The sequence below is a fragment of the Gossypium raimondii genome, chromosome 9 (assembly GCF_025698545.1).
Source record: "Gossypium raimondii isolate GPD5lz chromosome 9, ASM2569854v1, whole genome shotgun sequence".
Taxonomy (NCBI): domain Eukaryota; kingdom Viridiplantae; phylum Streptophyta; class Magnoliopsida; order Malvales; family Malvaceae; genus Gossypium; species Gossypium raimondii.
The window spans coordinates 32,151,397-32,160,366 of NC_068573.1; the positions used below are offsets into that span (position 1 = coordinate 32,151,397).

At 28.5% G+C, this 8,970-nt stretch overlaps 2 non-coding genes across 2 annotated transcripts; both read left to right on the forward strand.

The window, feature by feature from the left end:
* The first annotated feature begins 1,015 nt into the window (after window positions 1–1,015).
* On the forward strand, window positions 1,016–1,097 carry TRNAS-GCU (transfer RNA serine (anticodon GCU)). Its single transcript has one exon. It is a non-coding gene; the product is annotated as a tRNA-Ser (tRNA).
* A 2,353-nt stretch (window positions 1,098–3,450) lies between these two features.
* Window positions 3,451–3,532, forward strand: TRNAS-GCU (transfer RNA serine (anticodon GCU)). Its single transcript has one exon. It is a non-coding gene; the product is annotated as a tRNA-Ser (tRNA).
* Window positions 3,533–8,970: the final 5,438 nt, after the last annotated feature.

The window sequence follows — 8,970 nt, forward strand, 5'->3', positions numbered from 1 at the left end:
ACCACTGTTTTTGACATTTTTGAAAATCGGGCTATTACAATAATGCCTATTCAACAATGAGTTTGTCAAATTTGTAAACTCATTAGAATTTTAAAATTCATATTTTTTAATAATTTTCAAATATATATTATATTGAAATTCAACTAAATTATTTATAAAATTTATATATCCAAATGAATCCGATTTCCAATTTTTAAATCTTTATTGGACACGACATAAAAAAATAGGGTAAACTATAATGGTAGTCACCTAATTATAAAAAGTTACAAATGATCACTTAACTACTTGATTTTATCTTTTTTGGTCATCAACAGTTAAATGGCTAATGAAGAAATGATGGGTTAAAGTACCTTGGAGGTCCTTATATTGTAGGAACTAGATCAAATTAGTCCATCTATTATTAAATGGGCCAATCTAGTCCCTATACTACTAAAAATAATCAAATAAGTCCAAATTGTAGCATAGTTAACATTTGCTGCATAAAAAATGTCTTGAATTTTTTTCTTCAATTGCAGTTTAATTCCAAACAAAAAATTTCATTTCCAGAAATAAAAAAACTCTAAAAATATTGACTTTGTTGGACAATAAATGAAAATCGTGAGGACATTTTTTTAAACAGTAAGTGTTAACTCTATTCCAATTTTACATTATTTGTTTTTTTAATAGTTAAGGACAAACTGTGAGGTGTGATGTGGTGGTTACTCATCTCATCCCTTAACCATGTGGCTGAGAGTTTGATTCTTGCTCATGGGAATGGAGTACATTTCAGGGTCAGCTGATTACCTCTTTGGATAGCATACACAAAGGTGAGTACCTTAGTTTCAACAACAACAAAAAAAGTACAAAGCCTAAATTGATCCATTTAATAGTAGAGGGACTCATTTGATCCAATCCATATAATAGAGAGACCTTTCAAATACATTCATTGAATTAAATCTCAAAAGTAGGAAATTAATAACACAATGTCCTAAATAATAGAAGTATGTACGTACTTTATTGAGATTAGATAAAATTCGACGCTTTGGCCGAGTGGTTAAGGCGTGTGCCTGCTAAGTACATGGGGTTTCCCCGCGAGAGTTCGAATCTCTCAGGCGTCGTTATCTTATTTTATTTCCGCCCCGTTTTGTTTTCCTGAAATCATAAACCAAAAATGTCCCCGCTCTTTTGGAGAATTTACGGGGAGGTACCCTTGGGCCTGAGCCTAAATTTTCTTTATTTCTATATTTATGCTTGGGTTGAGCTGATGCGAAATTCTAATATTGTAAAATATCACTAAATTTTCATATTTACAATTTTTCTAATAATTTATTTAAAAATATTTTTACTATTAAATAACTAATCTATAATTAACCTATTATTTAAGTTATCGAGTTAGTATTTAAAGAGGCTTGCTTTACAAAGTCGAAAGTGTCTCAATTGATGGAGGGTAAATGTACGATCTACATGGTTTAAGGGAGATGTGTTAATAATATTTCGGTTATAATTATAAACATGTATTTTTATTTGTTAAATTACACGTAACTATTGATGCTATATCTTTTATTATAATCTATAATATAATAATACTTATTATATTAATACTTATAAAATGTATTATTTCATTAATACTATATCACATACTATAATAGTAGATTAATACATAAAATATTAATTATTATGATATATTATACTAGTTGAAATATGTTCTAAGTCCCTATATTTTCCTAAATTTGAAACTCAGCCCTCCTAATATATATAATGCTATAGCATATCACATAGTGTATAATATATTAATAGTTTATATATATGCATCAATGATTAAACGTACAATATCATATAATACTATATATTTTTATTATAAACTATAATATAATAATAGTAGTACATTATATATTAATTATTATTATACTTGTTGAAATATGCTCTAAATCCCTATACTTTTCATACATTTGAAAGTTAGCACTTCTACTATATTATATAATGCTATATAATGTATTAATAGTTTATATATGCATCAAATATTAACATTATAATATCATGTAATACTATATATTTTATTGTAATCTATAATATAATAATAGTTATATATAATAGTAGTACATTATATATTAATTATTATTATATTAGTTGAAATATGTTTTAAGTCCCTATATTTTTCGTACATTTGAAAGTTAACCTCCTACTATATTATATAATGCTATATCATATCATATAGTAGATAATATATTATTAGTTTATATATATGCATCGATGATTGAACATTATAATATTATACAATATTATATCTTTTATTATAATATATAATATAATAATAGTTATATATAATAGTAGTACATTATATATTATATATTACATATTATTATATATTATTGTTTATTGTTTATTATTATCTTTGGTTGAAATATGCTCTAAGTCCCTATACTATTGGAACATTTGAAATTTAACCCTCCTACTATATTATATAATGCTATATCATATCATATATTAATAGTTTATATATATACGCATAAATTATTAAATATTATAATAGCATGTAATACTATCTCATTTATTATAATCTATATTATAATAATAGTTACAAATAATAGTAGTACATTATATATTACTTATTATATATTATTGTTTATTATTATACTAATTGAAATATGCTTTAAGTCCCTATAGTTTCCGTACATTTAAAACTTAGTCCTCCTACTATATCATATCATATAATATATATTAATAGTTTACATATATGCATCGATGACTAAACATTACAATATCAGTAACACTATATCATTTATTATGATCTATATTATAATAATAGTTATGTATGTATTAATATTTTTAGTAATAGTTATATATTATAATATTATTTTATGCAATAGTAATATTCTAATTTAGTATAACGGTTTAATGTCAAGTTAGGTAATCGGTTTCGATAATAGTTATATAATATATTATTATATTATCATTAAAGTTTTATTTTATAGATTTTAATAATTAATTAATTTTATATATTTATTATACATATATAATTATAGTATTAAAAATATTTTATATTAAATTAGTGTTTTAAAAAATTATCTCACTTTATAATTTAACATAAAAATTATTATTAATTACTTTTACTCTTAATAAAATTTTAATATAAATACGCAAGGCATATGAATACATTTAAAAAAAAACAAAGAATTATCATTTATTTATATTTTAAGTAATATCATAAAATTATATTAATTATTAATGTCTATTATGATTGTTCAGTTATAAAATTGGGCTTTTTAAGGCTAGATCGATCTCAAACTCGAGTTCTATCAGGCTTGCATTTTTCCAAGATTGGATTGCACGATGGACTTTCGAGTTTGGGCTTGTTTTGTCAACTCTATAGAAATCAATGTTCCCAAATGAGAAGGAAGAAAAACAGTTTAAGTTGAATCTCGAAATTAAAATTAAAATATTAAAATTATGTATTTAAAGCCTTCAGAAATTGACGCTTTGGCCGAGTGGTTAAGGCGTGTGCCTGCTAAGTACATGGGGTTTCCCCGCGAGAGTTCGAATCTCTCAGGCGTCGTTTTAATTTTATTTATTGCTGCCTCGTTTTGTTACTTTTCAGCAAGTGGTAAACCAAAAATGTCCCCGCTCTTTCGGAGAATTTACTGCTACGTACCCTTGGGTTGATGCGAAATTCTAATATTTAAATAAAAATTATTTAATATTTTAATTACTAAATATGAATCTATATCCATAATATTACATGAAATTTTGATTTGCTCCTATTTTCTCAAATTATTAACACAAGTATTGATATAATATCTTTTATGTTTATATATTATATATACAAACATTTATATTTATTCAATAGAAAATAATTAGATGCATTTATTCGTTCAAATGCGTATAACTAAATCAAAATAAAAATATCGTGTATATAATTGCACGTTGAATTAAAGTTCATATACAATTTTGAGGTTTGTCCCTATTATTCAAGTTTCTAATTAAGTTGGTGTCACAAGTCAACTAAATACAAACACAGTTAAAAATAACTAAAAATAATGATTTTTACGAATTATATTATTACGAGAATGTTTTTATATTTTTCATTTTATTTAAAATAATTAAAAATAACACATAATAAAATCTGAACGTGTAGAATCATTAATTTTAAACCATTGAATTTACCATTTTAGCAAAAGCTTCATTTAAATTTTAATAAACTTTTAATAAATAAATTTTGATATCATATTTTCACTCACGTGTTATAATCTAATATTTATTAAAGAATTCAAGATATCGGATAGTCTTTTATATTTCATTTTAGAGTTTGATTGTAAATAATATATATTACATCAAATATCTCATTTTATTATTCAATTTGTTCCCATTTTCGGGTTTAAACTTTTGTTTTATATTAATTTCCATCCTTTCATAAAGTTTAAAACTCTTTTCACAAATAATTTTAAAGATAATTTTATATAGAAATTTAATTTTTACTGTTTTAAATATAATGTTTATTTATTCACAAAAAATATAAATATTTATTTTAAATTTTATTAACCTTTAAAAATATAATTTAATTCTTCATAAATATTGATTGATTTAGGTAGCAAATAGAAGCATTAATCACAAATGTATCATTTTTAAATAATTTATATTGATTTGATTTTAGTTATTTATTATTATATTCATAATTCCACTCGCAAACTTCTTTAGAATTTCAAGATAATAAATAAGACAATACATTACCACGTTAATCACTAGTGTTTGAAAAGAATTGTTGATTAAAAACAAGTGTAAAAGAAAAGGAAGATGTAGATTTAATCAATTATACGATTTTAATTCTTGAATTTTTAGAATCTTGGAATTTTATTCATAATTTAAATAGTTACATCGAATTATGATATTAGTTTTATACTACATATAAGTTGTGGATTTATTCTTTCTTCTCTAACTTGATCATTTTTAATCTCTATGCTTTTTGTAATTTGGAATTTCAATCATGAGTTAAAATGGTTGATGGGTGCCGAGTCCACCAATATAAACTTACGCCTAATTTGCAATTTAAGCAGTATAGGGAGTAGGGTCAATCCCTCAGAGACTGGGTTTACTGCAAATTGTTTCTCTTTCTCGACCAGATTTGTGTCTGGGCAGTTGTCGTGCCCAAGAAATTTGGGGGAGGATAAAATTGAAAACCTGAAACCTGAAATAAACAGGGAAAAAAATGCGTGAAAAGTAAAAGCTGAAAATAATAAAAAATTTAAATAAATCTGAAGAAAAATTAATTAAAATAAGCTCAACTTTAGGCACAGATTTTTCTCGTCTTTGAACCGATCCTTGAAATTAGATGAACTCCTCTTTTCCAATAAGCTAGTTATAGCTACCAAGGACGCCTCGGACACCAACTCTTCATTGTGTAGATTAGTTATGGAACGTCATATAACTAACCCTTACCGATCGAACAACCAACGAAACGTTCGTGATTTAGAACTCCGGCAGCTTTGCGTTCTAGAAGAGCCTAGCTCGAACCAATGCCCTCAACCGCGTGAGACATTTAAATCTGGTTACTACTTCCCTTGGCGGAACCAAACATCAATCCCCACTTGGCACGCCAATGTGTTCACAGAAAACCGATTAGACAATCGATCCTTTTGGAGTTCCAACTGTACGTCTAACCACACTAACTCAAACGACGTCTTTTCTGACTTAGTGTTGATTTGACTTTGTGAGTTGACAAAATCATACTCTTAATCCGGAGAAATAATAAGTACTGGAGTTTAGGAGTTTAATTGCTCGGGTTCGTAACTCACGGGTCTTGACGAGGCTAATTTCGACCTACAGCTGAAAATGAATTTAGTTAACTAAGGTTTGGGGCATATTGGAGTTAGATAAATTAAATAAGGTTAAAATGGGTAAAAAGAATGGGTGGCGTGATTAAGTATGGGGGCTGGAATTTTGGTAGTGTATTAGAGTGGGATGGTTTAGCTACTGGAAAAGAAAAGGAAGTTTGAAAAAGAAATTGTAAATGATTTAAGTTGGTGACAAACTAGAAATTAATAAATTGAAAGAAAAAGTAACCAAAAACAAAAAATAGCTTCGTGAGAATGAAGAAGAGATTGCATTCAAAGATGAAAGCTTGATTTATGACTTGATTGAAAACTTGATGAATGAATGAACATAGTAGCCCCTATTTATACTAGTGGCTTTGCCAAATTAAGAGCCACTAACCATAGAAAATCAAGGAAATAAAATATTCCATGATACAAAAAATCCCTACATAATCTCCCACTAAGTCAACATAGAATTTCAGCTAATTGCATCTTGGAAAAATTCTTCTTTGGCCCGCCTTCTTTGCTCCTTAGTTCAATCTAGCCCAATTATTTCCTTTTTCTTCTATTTAGCCCCAAATTGCACCACTGCACAAAATTCAATATAAACATGGAAAAATCAGTGGTGCACTCTCATAAATTAACCAATTTAATTAGATAAAATATGTAATTTTAGCATTTAATCAATGGTAGTCATTCAATCTATTAACACTATAACAAAATCTTATAGTGGAGTTGATAAATGTTAAAAAAATAGCGGCAAAAATGAAAGTGTCACAAAAAAATGCTTGTAAAAGTAATTGTTGCCTGCTATAAACACAAATGTTGCAAAAGTACAACGTATTTAGCGACATTTGTACGAAAAAACACCACTAAATTCTATACTTTTTGCGGCGTTTTTATACCTAGCACCATTACATGTGGTACCTGTAGAGGCGTCAGATTGTAGTAATGCTTTTAGCGGCTTTTTTGTACAAACGTCACTAGTGTTTCTATATTTTGCGACGTTTTTTAGAAGCCACTATATGACAAATATAATTTTCAAAGTTTTTTGGCATTTATTACAACAAACGTCGCAAATTTGTAGATTTTTTTTTTGTATTTTTATTATTAGTTTCTTCCCCAATTTTTATTAGCTTAGTGTGCAATAATTTATATTTTGAAACTAAAATTTAAAGAAAAGCAATAACAACATAAGATTGTTTAAATCAACCCTAACAACCTTGAACAACAAAAATGAAATATTCCAAAATTCAAATATTAACATAAAGTACAAATTCAAATGTACTAGTAGTTCAAATGCCAAAGTTTGTAAATATTCTCCCTAGAATAGTAATAAAAAGTAATTTAACAAATTACCCACCAAAATGAATGTTAGAAAAAAGTAGTAAAGATCAAAGATCAAAGGCAAACAAATTTTTCTTTATACTTTTCAAATATGTATTATATTAAGGTTCCAAAGCAGCCATTGTCACAACGACATTGAGAAAAACATCATCTGCAGGTAGTGTGTCACTAAAGATCTCCAAGTACTTTTTGAGAATTCATAGTCTTTAAGGACTTGAAGACACAATCCCAATTCTAATTTACCTCGAGGACACCATCCAACGGTAGTCATATGCTATCGCAACCTTTCCTAATTGGTCAATGATATTTCGTAATTTGATACATCAAATTAGACTCTCCAATACATTCGAGGAACTTATTCTCAAGCAATTTAAGTGTATTTTTTTAACTTTTTTCGAGTTTTAAATTTCACCATTAATAAACGTTTTTAGCTGAGTTTTTGTCCCTAATGAGACCCAAATTGGCAACACGGTGCCATGGGGAACTTAACAAGGTGTTCGAGTTGGTGTAGGACGACGATAATTGCCCAACCTCGAGGAAAATATTATTCAGAGTGGGTGTTGCAATACTGATGATATGGATGTCGTGACACCGAACCCTTTCACCTTGAGGATGCAAAACTTCAACACTGAATCTGTTTGGAGCCTATTGTCGAGAGGGTCACGACATCGATGACTGAGGGTAGGATGTCGTGATACCGAGCCTCCGAAGTCATGATATACTTGGAGGTGTTAAAATAAAGAAATTGGAGCTAACACTAGTGATGTCATGACACCAGGGGTAGGATTGCGCGAAACTGAGACCCCCCACAACCATGAGTTTGGTACGGTCTAGGGTGTTGTAACATCGAGGCCTAGGTGTCGTGACACCATTTCTTGACAAGGATAAAATTGTTGCAGGGGTAGTCTTTTGTCCAACACCATTTCCAATCAAAACACAACTTCTAGGGGCATTTTTTTCTTTCCAAATTTTGGGATTACAATCAACTGATAAAAAACACCCTTTGGCTAAACATTGAAAATGAGCCAACTTTATTTTCTTTCTATAATCTTTTTAGCTAAGTAGTTAGAATTCTTCATCTTTTAGGGTTTAGTTCTTAGCTTTGTTTTTTTGGTTTTTAGTTGGTTTAGTTGGTAGTTTAGTTAGTTTTTACTGTAGCTCTTGTATTAATTGCACTTTGGTACTCAAAGCTGTCTTTGTATTTTCATTATCATCCAAATTTGTTAAAATATCTCAGTTGCATTTCCTTTTCAAAGCATTAAAATAAACTTTACTAGTATTTCACCTCTATTATTGCTGTCATCATCTTCCCCAAGAAACCATTAAAGAAATCCTTAAGCTTTGTCCCCGAACTTTCTTGTGTTCAACACTCGGAATACTAGGATGTTTCATTGTAACACTGTAAATATTACAACTAAACTTGTCACACTTGCAATATACCGCTAGATATTTAGAGATAATTGTTTGATTCATAACCCTGATGTACGCATGTCGGGACGCGGTCAGTCAACAATTGTTCATTAAAAATGAGCCATAGAAATTATCTCACTCATTGAGGTGCCTCACATTTCCAAACTACAACCCATGTTGAATCCTCTGTTCCTCGAATAGCATTTGCAATGGCCTTGTATATGTCAGAAGAAGAGAAACCTCCATGTTTTGACTGTTTCTGATAAGGACAGCATCAACCCTTTCCACTTTTAATAATAGCATATTGATAATTTAGTGAATGATGGTACTGGGTAGGCATGATTCTAATCATTGGCACATCCACTCCCTATCTGGACCCATCATGTTCGCCTCACACACATTTTCACTAAGCATACGCCTACCTATACAC